The sequence below is a fragment of the Grus americana genome, chromosome 1 (genome assembly GCF_028858705.1).
Source record: "Grus americana isolate bGruAme1 chromosome 1, bGruAme1.mat, whole genome shotgun sequence".
In the NCBI taxonomy this organism is placed as follows: domain Eukaryota; kingdom Metazoa; phylum Chordata; class Aves; order Gruiformes; family Gruidae; genus Grus; species Grus americana.
In genome coordinates, this window is record NC_072852.1 from 45,478,134 (window position 1) to 45,494,700 (window position 16,567).

At 35.4% G+C, this 16,567-nt stretch overlaps 1 protein-coding gene across 8 annotated transcripts in view; it reads right to left on the bottom strand.

Moving 5' to 3' along the window:
- Positions 1-16,567, bottom strand: part of PPFIA2 (PTPRF interacting protein alpha 2) — a 355,402-nt gene that overhangs the window by 86,284 nt on the left and 252,551 nt on the right. The window lies entirely within an intron of this gene.

The window sequence follows — 16,567 nt, forward strand, 5'->3', positions numbered from 1 at the left end:
CTGACATTGCCTTGTTTTATCTTCTGTCCTTTGTGCTAGGGTACCTTTCTTTTTCTTAGGTTGAAAGATGAAAGAGCTGTTAGGCACCGATTTTGTAACACTGCAAGACCAAGACTTGTTCCTTCATGTAGAACACAACGGATGCCAAACTGGCCTTACAGGAAAACAGTGCCAACAGGCTAGGAATTAGAAACAAGGGATGTAAAGCAAAAGTAGTAACTGCAACATACATTTTAAGTGGTTTTTTTGTGAAGAAAAATATGTGCATAAAAGTCCTCTACTGTGATATTCATTGACTATTTTAGTGCATATACAAGTGGGTTTTATCGCATTCAAAATATTGTTTTATTTATTGGTAGTGCTATTAAAAATCCTATGCAGCTACTGGAAAATAAGCTGTTTTCCCTCTGACTTTGTATCTTACTCTCAGACAATACACGGGATGGAAAGATTCAGGTCCTAAAAAATTTTTACATGGTATACTATGATAAGTTGGAAGATCTGGCTAATATAAAAGTTATTTATTTTGATAAATTGCAGTTAGATCTCTCTGTAATGTTCTGCTTTCATGATAAAATCATAATAAATGATTTAGTGAATGGATAACTTTGTGCATTAAACACAGTAGAACACTGGTAGGATGTACAGATGCCATTTTTGGAATGCTGGTGTAAATCTTAAGGCTTCTATAACTGTATTGTGTATTGTATTTATTGCATAAATCCCAACTCAGAAACACCCTAAAACACTGTCCTGTCCTAGAATACAAAAGCATGGGGTAGGAGGGAAGATTTAAGGCAGTACTACCTGGTAGGAGTGTACAGCAGCCAAGATTTTGTGGGACATTTAATTTAATTTAATTTAATTTAATTTAATTTAATTTACATTAAAATATATTTACTTTGATCTGAATAATATGGTTTGAAAAGAAGTTTTTTTCAAATGTGTATTTTAACTTATGCTTAAATTCTGATTGTAAAGATCATTTGAATCAGCTCTGACCAGCATTTGAGATCTCAGGGACACACCAATTGAAATGACTCTTCCTTAATATAAATGTTGAAAACTGTTGTGATATGAGTCAGACTGATTTACTGCTCACTAAATTCCAAGTTACAGCCCTTGTAGAACTTGTGTGACTCCCACTGATTTCAGTGCCAAGACTGAGACTTGAGGGCAACATTTCACCCAGAGCAATTATGGGAAAATATAAGAGTGGGAACTAAAACTGTCTGAGACAGTCAGTGTCTTTGAGGTTGTACAAATACACCAATCTTTAAAATGTTTTGCTTAAATAAGAGAATTAATTCTGTCTTAAATAACAGAAAAAGGTCTTTATAATCTCATTAGCACAGATTCCCTTTTTACACAGTAATCGGCAATTTAATAACTTTTTTTTTTTCCTTCTGAATAGCTTCACTCAGCTCTGTTTCTTTATGGTTCAAATTGTTCTCAAATCCAAACTAAAGAAATTATGGTTCCCAGCAAGCAAAATTACCTATCAATTAGTGATAAAAGTGACTTTCAGGTAGATTAAGAGAGATATACTTCAATATATATATTATAAAATCATGATTTATGGAGAGTAATTATACGTTATGTGAAACAAACATAAAATCACAGGATATGTTAACTAGCAGCCAATGATAGATCTGGATTTTCATATGATAATCTTTCAATGCTCCATTAAAATACAGACTTCACTATGCCTTCATTTTGAGTTATCATCATCTGTGTCTAACACAAATCCTTAACTGTCCTTTAGCTCAATAAGAATATTCTATAGACAGTACTGCAAAATTTTATAATTTCATCACATATTCCACAGCAGTTTATTTTTTTAGCCTCTGCTGGTCTTTAGATGTCCTAGGATCATCACTTTCTAAACAAAATAAATAAATAATAATCACATAAAATTAAACTATCCCTTCAAAGTGAAAGGCAACTAAACCAATACAATATTGTGTATCATTATTTTGGGGGACTCAGTTGAGTTTTGAATGTTTGGGAACAATTTCTTTGCCAAAAATCCATCATTGTTAAAGCTTATTCTGTCAATGGTCTTATTACTATAATGAATGCAGAGTAACTATATACAGGAACAACATGGAATTTGAAGTCTGGCACATCTTAAAAGTTTCAGCTCTAGGGTAGCTGTCAGATAACAGGTCTAAGCTGTGAAGAACCACACAGCTAACTTGCTCTCATACTTGTTCGCTCTTCTTGATTTAATGAATAAATTAAGGCAGAATTAATGCTCCTAAGGAAGCATGCAAACTCTCCTGTGTCTTACAAATAAACATGAATTTTTACTTTTTGGGTTGTTGAAGCAAAAGGTTTTTAACTGCTATCACACTCATGTTTATTACTTATTTCTTATTTAACTTGAACTTTCAATAATGTGCAAATTATTGCAATCACGCTAATTTAATCACTGAACAATTTCTGTAACTTTCAACACAGATAGCGAAAACACGCCTGAATGGATGATGGTGATGAAATAGGTGAAGGTGAAGACACAAATGACTCTAAATATTTTTCCTAGGTAGTCTCCGAGTCTTCTTAAAATTCTAATGATCATTACAACAGCAGACTTTGTAATAGCACAGATCTAGGTAAGAAAATGATCGTTCAATATAGATAAAACTCAGTAATATTACTTTTGAGAAATACCTATTTCTTATATTGATGCTTTTATGTTTATGATATCCAACTTAATATATTTACCACAAAACATGTCTACAGACAGCTTTCCATGTACCTACATACTCTTTAACACTCTAAGGTAATAATTCTTGATATAATTATTAATGGTTTCATGCTAAAAGTTCTCTTTTGAAAAAGTAAGGGATAACATTCTTGAGGATGAAGTCATATCTGCTAAAACCAAAACAAAATAAGAAAAAATAAAAGACAGATTAATAGAAAATAAATGTGCATAAATACCATTGTTGTATTTTCCATTGTTGTACCCAAAACTGGACTATCAGCCTAAACATTTAAGTCCAAATAATACCCGCCAAAATATGATCAAGTACATCACAGATTTTTTCCTTATCAACTTCTGATTGTGGACCTCAAATGATTAGACTCCTTTTCTAAATTGCTATCACAGACATTCTTTTCCTATTTAGCATACCTGTCAAGATTTGACCTGGACCACAGGAACACATTTCAGCGTGACTCTAATCTGAAGTGAGTGTAAAATGGCAGAGATGCTAGTCTCTCCGTAGTTAACTCTAACGACAGCTTCCTATCGCAAGTCTAAATTTGGCTCCCTGCTAACTTTGCCAAGATCAGTCAGCTGAATTGAAAAGTTGTTTTTTGATTGAGAAAAATGAAACTGTTGTGAATTTAAGATTAAAATGGTATTATTTTTCTAGTTGTACCTTTCTAACTTTTATAGCTTAAGTCCATAAAAATATCCTGTAACTAAAAACCCCGCTCCTATAGCTTGTTCTCTTCTCATGCATGTGTTGGTCTTCAACATTCTTCTCACTTTTGTATTCAGTTTCTGTGACTGACAAGGGACGCTTTTTTAACACTGAAACTTTTAAGAACTTCAATCTATCTAGATTCTGTTTTCTGGATTTCAAAGTTACATAGAAACAAGTGGCACAATTTCTCAAGCCCCACTCTGTCACAAGCATTCTGAACATAACCTTACACAACTTCTAGATTTTTGTCTCAACTCTAAAATCTCTTCAAGTTTCCTAAAGCCCAGCTTTCTGAATTACAGTTTTGGTAAACGTTGCTACTATATTACCAATATAAATTCCCTCTAAAATCTTAGTAGGATTTGTGTACATTATTTACAGACATCACTGAATCCTACTTTTTTATGAAGTTAGGATTCAAGAATTCGTATTCAAAATTACAACCGGTCTTCATTTCCATAAATGACCAAATCTACATCTCATGCCTGTACAGTTGAAAATACTAGTTGGAATTCAGGTGTTAAGGGAATATTAATTTCAAATATTAAAATACACCACAGAGCAGGATATCATTACGTAAGCCAGGACTGATCTAAGAAGTACCTGATGTTATAGAACCATACCCATCACCCATGCTGGTGAAAAAGGACAATGAAATAATAAAATAGTTTCTTAACGAATAAAGATTACACAAAACTATAAATCAGTAAAAAATAGCACAAATTCCATCTATTTAGCAAGAGAAACAGTCATTACTACCTGTAGTAGGACACTAAGACATACAAATGAAAGAAATAAAAAATTCGCAGTGTAGTTGCAAAAAACATCAAATTGGGAAGGATAACCAAAAAAGAGAGGAAAAATCAGCACATAAAAAATGGCAACATTTGAACTAGGTTCATTGGACAGAATAAAAATAAACTGGAACACAAACGATTTATGAAGATGCAATGGATTTATTCATAGTGCCAAGTCTCTCAAAAGACATAAAATGAAGCAGAAAAAATAATTTCCAACCACATTTACTTATGGCATTTTACAAAATAATAATTAATTTAAAACTATTTGAGAAGTTTAAAGTCAGAATCCATTTCTAAACATATAAAATCATAAATGACTGGGTACCTCTGCTATTAAAACTTAATCAGTTCTCTCCTTCCAATTGTTTGGCAATTTGTTACCTCACTATAGTTTGAGGTTTCAGATAATTAACTTTGTTATTAATAAATAATATACTTACCTATAATAGCCATGAAAAGCAACTACCAATTTATTACACTTGTTTTGTTAACAGTTGCCTACTATAGATCCATTTTTTTATTACGCACTTGTTGGTCTGTTCGGTTTAATGCCATTAAAAAATCTGTCTTACATTTACAGAACTTTGGTCCTGTCTCTTTACTCCTGATAAACATATCTCGAGCACCTATGGAAAAGCTTTTATGAGATTTCCTAGGAGCAGTAACTGGCTCACTGCCAGACTTTCCCTCAAAGCACCAGCATTCTTCCACTCCTTACGGTTTTGTTCAGAGAGATGTCTGATGGTTTGGTGGCTTTTTGCCCTGTGGTTTGGGCTTTTTGGTGTGCGTGTGCTGAACGAAAGGTGACTGCTACTTTGCAACAAGTACAAGCCTGAATTAATTTATTTTCCTGATCAAGTTACTTTAAGTCCATTAAGAAAGCAGCACTTAACCTACAAAACACAAGAAGCTTGTCAGATATGGTTTAGATATAAGATATAAATATGTAAGAAAATATTTCCCTGTTCAAATATTAAGTTGAAATCCCTCCAGGTTGGTGGAAAGGAACTAAATGCATTCCTTTTTCTGTTATGAATCACGGTGGTATTTGGTTCATAAGTAGGGCTGACAGCTCCAAGAAGGAAAACTCATAACTCTAGACAGGAAGAATGATTTTGTAGCTGAAAGCTCAGGGGGGGCTCAGGGCTTGGGAGTCCGAGATGATTGCTGGTGGTGTTACCTGGTAAGATTTTGGGTGAATCAGAGAATAGTGACTAGGTAGGGACCAGACAACATAACGCCCTCACCACTAGGCTTTCCCCGTACGTGTTCTGAAATCCTCGGGGGAGGAGCTGTTGTTACTATCAATGTATATCACATCCTGGAAATTACAAGGATAGAATTCTGGGTACTTTTCCTAAACCTAAGAATTTATTTTGCTTGAAATCTCGGCTCCTGAGGCCTTGTTCGCAGTGCCGCTGCTCTCTAAAAAGTGAATTCTCCATATCTGACCCCAGCACAGAGCACAGTCTACTTAGGGCAAAAATGCTAAGTGGCAGCCTTTGGCACGCCGTATCACCCAGCGACTTAAGGCAGAATTACAATAACTGAGCTGAAGATCTTGAACTTATCTAGCTGGCACAGAGCAGGATAACTGAATAGTCAAAAAGTTGAAGACTTTTAGATTAAAGTGCTTATCTGATTGCTTTATAAACGTTGGAGAGAGAAACATCACCAGCGAGTCTTCTATGTCTGAAATAGGTGGGACGAACGACATGCGTATCTCTTCTCCTGACTGAAGGGAAAACAGACAATTATCTTAAACTAGAGGCTCCCATTATAATGGCTAAATTTAAGCAAAATAAATACCACCAAAGGACTGCAGAAATTCCAGAAATAACTCAAGTTATGAAGCAAAAACCATGCCTGCAATATGGCATTATGCACTATCCTTCCTGCCCACTTCTCAGGCACGGTGGGGAAAACTATTCCAGTTACTTTATGGATGCATACTTCCATTCTCACGGTGGGTATACAGTACAGAGTACTCTACACAGTATGGTACAGGGAAAAAAATAAATTTAGGTATATGTTTTCAAAAGCCTCTGTGTAGGCTAAATAAAATCCTATTCTAATTTTTAAAATTGTTGCATAATCAATTTCTCTACTGACTTTTTCCTGAATGTTTTTGCTATTTAAATTGTTTTTAAAACCATCCACCAGTAAAGGATTTAAATGTAATTACTGTAATCATTTTGATTTAATTTTGCTTTCCATTAAATAAATGATTATAGTATGTAGAGATATAAAGATATTTAATTTAATTTACAAATATATAAGGCCAAATGTTTACAGAGGTTTCTTTTTGTAGGTTTCCTTCTAATATTTAAAACAGTAGAAATATTTTTTACTTAATTATTACAAATTTTCTACTTTGACTTATTGCATTTATCACTAATTTAAATAGTTTTAGAACAAATTAAATATAATTTTTTTGTTGTTAACAGAGGCTCTAAACACAGATATATAATGTTACAGTCCCATAAAACCAGTAAGAACCCGGATCACTTCAAAATTGTAAGGCATTAAAGGAAGACAATTATTTTAAGCTTTTGATATAAACTTGCCCCACCTTAAACCACTGAACTTATTTCTTTGATTTTTGCAATATTGAAAGAAATCTGTCCTAGGCAATTAAACTCACTGATAACCATGTTTCACTTTGCTACAGCTGACAGATCTAGAAGGCTTTTTGTTTAATCTCTTCTTATCAAGAAAGCATTTCTTTTTACATGGATAGCATGCAAAACCAAACTTCTTGTGATTGTATTACGGCAGTTTTCCATCCAGCTTTTATTTATGTAAGTCTCTCAGAGACCAGTGCAATTGTCTACCTGGATGTCCTCCTACATTATTCTATCATAACAGTCTATATTTAAACAATGTTAAATACCAGATTTCAGTCTACAAAGAACATAATTCAGACCCTGGGTCCGCCTTCTAACTTTGCTTTCATTTTGACAGGGATAGCTTGTGTTAAGCTTTAATCAATGTCTAAAATTTTATATGGTAAATATTAAGTGTAGTATGGGGAATAAAGGATGCTTAGAGACTGAGATGATTTCCTTCTGCTTCAATGGAAATTTAAATCCTGATTCATAAACATAAAAATAGCCTTTTCCAGTTATATTTCTAATTTGTGATAACCTCAACACAGCCTTTCAGAAGCCACTGGTTAGAAAGTTCAAAGATCTTTAAATAGGATGATTGAAATTGCTTCAATTGTATAATAAATTTGTCATTCTTAATATTTTATTTTATTTATAGGGCCAGAAATGCACATACATTTTCTTGACATTTTATATGCAACTTTTGAAAGGAATTGTAATCAGCATTTTGTATTATCAGGATCTTGTACAAACAATAGACTATATTTCTTTCACTCCTTGGTGGAGGAAAAACAGCACGGGATGCACACCTGTAAAACTTTTTCAGGAAAAAACAAATTGATCCTTTTTTGAATCTGAGTAAAAACAGGTATTGTAAAATGAGATTTTTTTCATGAGGGGAAGGACATTTTAACCAAACTAAGGCAATTACATGAGATTTTATGTGCTCCTGAGTGCAGGTTTAGAAAAGATGCATCTCATTCAGTGGGGTCACCTGGATACCTGCTGTAAATTGTAAGAACAGGACTTACATAAATCCCACGGCTATGCCAAAATATAAATTTTAATTGTATTTCTCCATGAGTAAAAAGGAATCTTTTAATAATCCTGTTCAAAAGAGACTTTCAATATTTAATTAGAATCCCACTGGATCGTTTCAGCTTTTACTGCAATTTTAATGACTCTGTCAGTTGAGGTGTGACATATTTAGCTTCAGTACTTTACAACATTCATGCCTCCATCCTCTCAGTCTGAGTTTATCAGCAGAATATCAGAAGCAGCATGAGTAAGTGCCCAGGAGTTGCTGGTCACAAGTTTCCACTTCAACACAGTTTCAGAGGGGATGCAAAACCAGTACCTGTGGTACCCAAGGGGCAGAAATACATTCTCCGTTACAGGGGCAGGGGATGTTATACAAGTGCAGAGAAAAATCTACTGAGGATTTGGAATTTCTTAGCAGATTCTTCCAGTTTACAAAGTTAATGCAATTTACAAACCAAAGGCAACAGAAATTGTCACAGTGGTGTCTGAAAGTCTTTCCATCCCTAACTTTTCAGCTTATACTTCTTGTCCCACTGCTTTGTAATCACTTGCTGCCTCATGATTGCCAAATTAGAGCAATTCCAGCATAGCATACTGTACGCTTACCTACATATGTTTTCACACATATTTTCATCACTGAATAAATCACTGATAAGTTTGCACAACAGACAACTTGGGAAATCAAAACCGAGAACTCTGAATAGGTGTTGTAATGTGATGGTTTAGGAGTAATCAAACTAGTATGAAAAGATTTGAATGGAAGTCTTTTTACACTGTAGCGGCAAGTTTTTTGAATGAGCAATTAAATTTTGTCTGAAAGTAGATACGTTATTAAGATTTTAAATTTGTTCTGCCAAGAAGATTAGCCATGTCTAGGCTTTAAACATATTCCAATTGAGTGGTCCTATTTTCAAACATGCCTAAAATATACACCCTGAAGAACTGGGGGAAACCCCTACATTCTTACATATGAGTATTGCACACGTCCCTGCCTATTTGTTTATGTTGTATTATGTGCCCTGAAATGAGATAAGAGACCAGGCAGGAAAGGCAAAACCATGACATGGCACCTTTTGGCACAATAAAGCATATTTGGCATGAAAGAAACCACTTCTGAGTTACATCACGCTGTCGCTGTTTGCAGGATCCCAGAGGAAGCCTTGCACATGCCAGGCTACAGGGTCTTCCAGTAAACAGCACAGAAGTGGACGTAACCACAGGCCCCGCAGGACAGCGGTTGGATCACAAGCTCTCGTGGTGAGAAGCAGAGGTACCAACTGAGTGCCAGCTGCCCTGAAGAGACACGCTTGGAGCACTACAAAGGATTTCAGGATTAGCAGCTTGATTGCACTGCAACAAGACCTGTTTGAATTTTAATACGTAAAGCAGTGCAACTGGCTTAGGTGGTTTTGGCAGATACCATCCTGACACCTGCCATTTAAACTCTCGTAAGACTTCCTTTTCCCTGTAAAAACTTATATACTAATCAACATGACCGAACCAATTCTACTTAGTCATCCACTAATGATGACCTTCTTAGCCTGTCATAAAGATCAACAATGTTTTAATTATTTCCTGCAATCAATGGGATTGAGTCACAAATTCTGATTGGCTTCATTTTCTACACTGATCAAAGGAAGAGCCCAAGTAGGGAGCTTGCCTCACTTGTGAATAACAGTGATGAAACATGCACTAGTGAGATGGTTCAGAAATATGACCACCAAAGTGTTCTTGAAAACCCAGGGGGAGAGGTGGTGTGCGTGGCTCAGCCGCCTTCTCAACATTCTTTACTAGAGAACAGCGGATGAAAGCCTAAGATTCACAAACTTGTCTAATAATGTAAATTCCTTCTCATCTACTGAAGTGTCTGACTTTGGTAGATGGAATAAAGAAGGGATTAAGGCATGAAACAAATTTAATTTTTTCCAACAGAGAAGCAAATACAGAATTTTGGGGCTATCCATGTATAAAATGAAATTAATAAATACACGTGGAAAAGTGAGGTGTTGGCTTGCAGCGAGGGGAATCTTTCTTCCCCAAGTGGAAGCTAAAATCTCAGTACATTTCAGTATCATGCTCAAATGAACTGCATAGGATTGATGACTGGCTATATATGTAGCATTTGAGAGAGTGAGAGTGAATGTCAGATGCTCTTCAGGCTATCATAAATGCACATTCTGACTTCATAAACCACATTTCTCATAAATCCATACAGAGTCTTAAAACAACAGATAAAAATTAATCTCCCTGAAGACAGCTTTACAACTGTAATGCTTGACTTTTTCCATTCAGCAATGCAGGTTCTGAGCTTTGCAACTAGTTGTATTTGAAAGCACAAATATGGACTTAGAGCTTTATTTTCACAACAGGTAGGAGTTAAAATAACTACGGACCGTGTAGCATTGTAATCAACACTAGCCGCACTTTGAGAGAACAAAAGAAAAGAAAAACACCTTTTCAGATTGCAAAAATAACTTTGGAAGGTGGGGAATGAAACCTTCAGCACTAATAATGCACTTTGGGCTCACTTTGGGTGAAGAAAAAAACATAACAGTTTTGTTGTTTTTTTTTTTTTTTTTTAACCTAGCACTTTGTCTTCTCTCCCATTCAACTACTTAAAACAAAAAGAATCAGACAAATTTGCAAGTAGGGCTTTTGTAGCACTCTGAAAATTCACTGGTAAACTAAATGTTCATGTCTGACTGACAACCTCAGCTAGGTTTATTTTATATTTCCCTGTATTCCAGTGTGGTTTATTGCTATTTAAGTGGTGAGCTTTTCAGAAACTTTACACAATTGAACCCTTTAAAACATGTCCTGACGTGTCAAGAAAAATACTACTTTATTCAAAGAAAAAACCTGTAGGAGTTCTGAGTAATGCATATTTTCAACATTTTTACATCATAAATTTTTCTCTTCCTTCCTTTTTGAGATTGTTGACCTTTTATTAATATTGCTGTTTAGCTTTCATTGCTATGGAGAAATACTCATTAAGGTGAAATCATCCTCATGAGGGAGTCTTTATAACCCTTGGAGATTAGACAGTAGTAGGCCTAGTGAAAGCAAATCTTGTACGGTTGTGCTATGTGGAGTTTAAATAAGCGGAAATTGCAATGAAATCTCTATACTCTTACTCCTTAACGGCCAAGAAGTGTTGCCTTGTCATTACGAGAAATCCAGCATTTGCTAGTGAGCTCTTCACGAGAACGTACATTCAGAGTTACAGCAACACTTTTTAAACTGATCAGAGGAGCGTTGTGAAAGACAAGAAGTGGGGGAGTCTTTACCTTGTGGCAAAAGAAGGAGGTGGTACACTGAGCTCCAGCCCTCGGTTACAGTTCTTTGATGGTTTAAGTAAGTCTTTACCTTCTATGCTTCAAGTTCTGTCAAAGAAAGCTAAACCATCTTGCTCCCTGCAGCTTCTGGTATGTCTTGATTATTTTATTTTTGTAATCTTGACGTAGGCACTGCTCTCTGCGATCCTGCTTGTATGGTGGCCAGCACTTTCAGGCTCTGCTTTCATGCCACTGAAGAGCAAATAATGAACGACAATATGCAGAGATGACTGGAGATTCTCTGAATCTCCGATAGGTTCATAATTTTAACTGGCAAAACATGAAAATACTAACCACACGTGTGACCTTTTACTGTTGGTGCTTTGTGCTCGTGATAACTATCGACAGGTCCTGGCAATCAGTGTTTTATTGAGGTGTCTACGAAGGTCGCTTCTGTTTGTCACAGGGTCCCGTGGTCCAGGGGCAGCCCACAGCTGTGGCACTCAGCTGGCTGCAGCAGGGGACCCCCCGCCATCCCTGCACACCGCCGCTGAGCCCTGACTCCTGCTCAACACCACGTGCCTGGATCAGCGGTCATTTTTATACTTTACATGTAATAATGCACTAACATTTGAGGCTGGTAATAAGGCGAAAGGTGTATTAGTCTCCTCTGCTTCATTACGCGTTCTAAACCAAATTGTTACTGTGTAAATAACTGTCCTGTGCTACTGCACGTAGTCTAGAGCACGCACCATTTATTTCTACGGTGTACTGGCAACACTTTGTAAACAGAATAGGAGTCATTTAAAGCAATTGTGCAGTTGCTATTATGAAAAAGAATATCTGTCAAGATTTTTCGCAGAAGATTACAAGGTGCATTTCAGTACATTTTCTTCAGAAACCCTCATCTATGTAAACAAAAATGTGCTACTTTTAATTTGTCACAAAAATTGTATGAAATATGATACAGTGAAAGAACTGTCTTTTACAGAGACTAGCACAATGGAAAAACAATAACAAATATCAATTACATGGTTGTATTACAGTATGTAGTTGACACCTGCTGACTAATTTATCTCGCTTTTTTTTTCCTAACCAGCAAAAGAGTAGCAAAATTATTATTCTTTCGTTATTACTCTCAGAAAGACACTAGTAAAGTACTCAAACCAGGATACAAAAGCCTTAGAGTTTTTTGTTAGTACAGGTATTGGTTTCCAGCTGGTCAGAGCTGAGGATGTATTTGGCAGAAACATTACCATCTCCATTGCTTTCAACAATGTCTGATTATTGAAATATACATACATAGTGTGTGTATATACACAATATATATGATAATATATACACAGATATTCTCCTTTTATACACACACACACCCATGGTGTATATAATTATATATGGATATATATGTTTAGACATACAAAAGTATTTTCAGTATCCAGGACATTGAATATAAATAAAATAATGTGCCTCCAGGGCTTTATGTAATTGCTCTTAGTACATAAGCGTTTAACTGATAAATACACATGCTTAAGACATACAGTTCAGTTTGAAAAATCCTACTCAGGTTAAAATGAATTATTTAGCTATTTGCACTGCAAACCCATTTTCCTCTTCTCATTACATTAATATATTTACCTCTGAGTAAAAACAGCCTTCCCCAAATGAAATTTTGTATTCTTTGTCTGCATATTGTCACCTAGACACTTTGAGATTGTTTAGATTTATTTTGAGTGGACACATCTGTTATGAAACCCCCACTATTCTGCATGTGTAGTTTTATTAGATTTTGCTACAGAGTGTATCTGTATTAAAATCACCATCTGTGCTACTGATTGTACAAAACATGACCATACAACAAATAGATAGATAGGATATGAGTAAAAATCCAGAAAGGAAATTAACCTTACCGCAGAACTACAATTAAAGAATATCAAAGCCCTGATCTGCATGTGCAAACTGAAGAAATTCCAACTTAAGTGTAACTCCCAGTCTGTTGAAGTCAAAGCACAGTAGAGTGAATTAAAGTCTATATTTCAAATAGTAAGCCAAAGGTACCCACTTAATTTTAATCAAGATTTTAATACTTTTCAATGACATTCTTACTGGGAGACATTTTTTTCCCCCACAGATTTCTCCTGTGAAAATCAAGGATATGGTCCTCACTGATACAATTTTTATATGTTTTTAATGATAAAGAACATTCTTCATAAGTGAAACTTCTAAAAGAATTTTTTTATTCTAGGATTACTGCAGAAAATAATTTGATAACATGATAGTAAGTTTCTAAGGCAAAGGAATTATACATATGATTTCTTTTTGTTCTTTTTAGTAACCATGGATTCTACCAGATTAAAGGTGTCCAAACTACACTCTCCAGCTGCAATGTCAAGCAAGCTGGATCATCTACTATAGACTGAACCAAGTAAAATAAGCCCTCTACAACTCCTCTTGGACTAATTCCACCTAGAGATTGATAGTACCTTCTAATATTAATGAAGATTATTTAATATTTCCTAGTGCTGATATTTTCCAATCAAGATTCCGAAGAAGTATGAGTATTTAATTTCGCCCCATCAAACCTATGATTTTTTTTACATTTTTGGATCTCAAGTAAAATTATTTCTATGTTTATATCTATTTCAGACATGTTGGGAACTTGTTTGCACTAAAATAAAAAAAAAACCCACCCGATTTTTAAAATCTCCTGATACGACTACTTAGGTAAGCATTAACCAAGATACATCTATCCTTTGCTTATCCTCAGCACAGTCTCTGCTTCTATTTTTCTCGCAAATCTTTTATCACTAAGCTATTTTATCAGCATTAGCAGAGCAGTAGCAAAATGGCAATAATTTTCTTCATAGTGTATCAGTAACAAATGTGGAATTGATTTGTCACACCTGTGGACCTTCCTCTGCCTCTTGACAATGGAGGGCCAATACAGACCTTTGAGTGGCAAATTACTTTTGATTCATGTTATTGCTGACCATGCTCACAGATATTAGTTTTTACTGGCTTGCTAGTTAACTACCTTATGAATTTGTAGAATACTCTTAGAGCTGCATGCGCACTGTTGGGTTGAGGTGATCTAATCTGAAAATACAAATGATACATATTTTGGTTCATATGTTAATGGGAACATTGATTAATAAATATGAACCTACTGAAGCTTAAAGTTGATTTCATTTATTGGCTCATGTCATTAATTTATATCTTTTATTCAAATGCAGCATGTAAGGCCTATTCATACATTAAAAAATTTATTATGGAGAGTATTAGGCATAAAACATAATACTGTGATCTTGTTATGCTATTTAAAATCTGGTTTAAGGGTTAGTGGATGTAGATGTTCCTAACAAATCATGTAATGTTTAACAAATATACACAAAATTGCATATTCATTCCAAAGAAGCACATTAAACAAATGATAAAACAATCTATTGTTCCAGCACATTAAAACCAAAGGATAATGGGTATGTGTTTTGCATTTTCATCAAGACGGATGCACAAGAAGATTGTTAACGATAAAGAATCAACAAGACTAATTCTTGCAGTGAAATTATCTTGTTCCACATGAAAACTCATTTGACAAATGTCAAATGACCCTGAAGCTGATACAGACAGAAAGATAATCGACTACATTCTTAAACCTAAATTTATACCTCCAATGCAGGATAAAATGGCATACATTTCAAAGTTTATGAATCCCAAAATAACAGATCAGAGAAAAGTGATGTATTCTTTCTGACGTCTCATGAAAGGCACTGTGTGTATACTGTGACCAAATGAAACATTAGACATTAAAATTTTCACTGATACCCTTTGTACAAGTAACAGTGAACTCTACAATGTAAATCAGCTAAGCATGACTTTAAATATACACTATGTTCTTTACTTTAGCAAGTCGGTGTGTTTAAGTAAGGCATTTGCTAATATAACCTTACGAAACCAGGGCCGGTGAGAGTTGTATTCCATTGATTCGTAAGCTCCCTAAACAGGCTGCCAAATATATGATGTTAAATACAATCTGAAATTATCCCAGTGTCTAATCTTATGCTGACTACGAACAATCCCTAAACTAACCATGTACAAATAACCTTCCGGTTTCATTCATCTCCTGGAGTTTTCAGGTGTGTGAGCAAACTATTATGAAATATGCTCACCCACACGTCTGGCTCCTGCCATCCCTGTGTTTGCCTCCTAGCTTGTATTTCTTTGGCTGTCATCCCATCTCCTCTTTCTCCCTTTTTCTACTTTGGAGGAGGAATATGTAGTAAATAAGAAAACCCATGCTAGAAACGTAGAGATTTGCTATTCCGTAATTCTCTGGAATAAAGTAGGGAATATATTAGAAGATCCATTTATCACTTTCTGAGACATGTTCTTCAGCTTTGTGGCTCTGTGTCATATATTGATATATGTCGTTTAGCAGAAATGTCACGCGTGCTCCATGATGCCTATTTACTCATAAATATAAAACATTGCACAGACCCTCGAAGTAGTTGTGTTATGTAGGGAGCCCTGAATACCATGTCCTACAGTTCTTTAGACTAAGGACCTCATGGAGGCTGCATGCCTGCAGCCCCAGCCTCTCTCCCATTAAAAAAAACAGGCATGGAGCTGGGGTGAGGGCACGTGCTCAGTTACGACGTGGTGAGCACACTCGGATTCATGCAGCGTACCAGGATTTATGCGGTGTACCAGGACAACAACTGTGTGGCAGACCGTTCTCCTGAGTAGATGCCATTACAGCCATCAGCTGCCAAAAGTCAAATTATGCAATTTAGCCAAGTTCATCTCTCAATACTTACAAAGTCGATCATCGCACCCATGAATTCTATTGGACGGCATCTTAGTTTTTCTGCTGTAGGAACAGTAAACTAGTCACCCAAGTTAAAATAACTTTGATGCTTTTAGGAACAAGAATATTCAGAACGGACCAGATTAGCCTGAGTCTTGTGAGTGATATTCGCAGAGCTCCTGTGATACTAAAACCGGTAAGTGATGTCTGCCACGTATATCGCACAGGTCATGGTGCTACCTTGGCTTTACACTAATGCCCTCTGTTCCACAGCAGTATGAGCAATGGACACGACAAGGCAAATTTGTACTATAAATGCTCTGGAGCAGGAACTAGGTTTTACTTTTTTTTTTTTTTTTTTTTTTTACAACAAAATGGAGTCCTAGTCCTTTACTGGAGCTCTGTTGGGAGTGTAGTAATACAATAATAATCATAGCAAAAATGTGCAATGAAAGCCTTTCAATATAAATGTGAAGATGGAATATATTACTACTAAATATACCAATAAATATTTATATTTATACAGCACTCTAAGTTTTAATTAAGATTAGGCCACTTTTTTATTTGCAAATAGAAATAATTTCACCCCAAAGGCAAAAGTCTG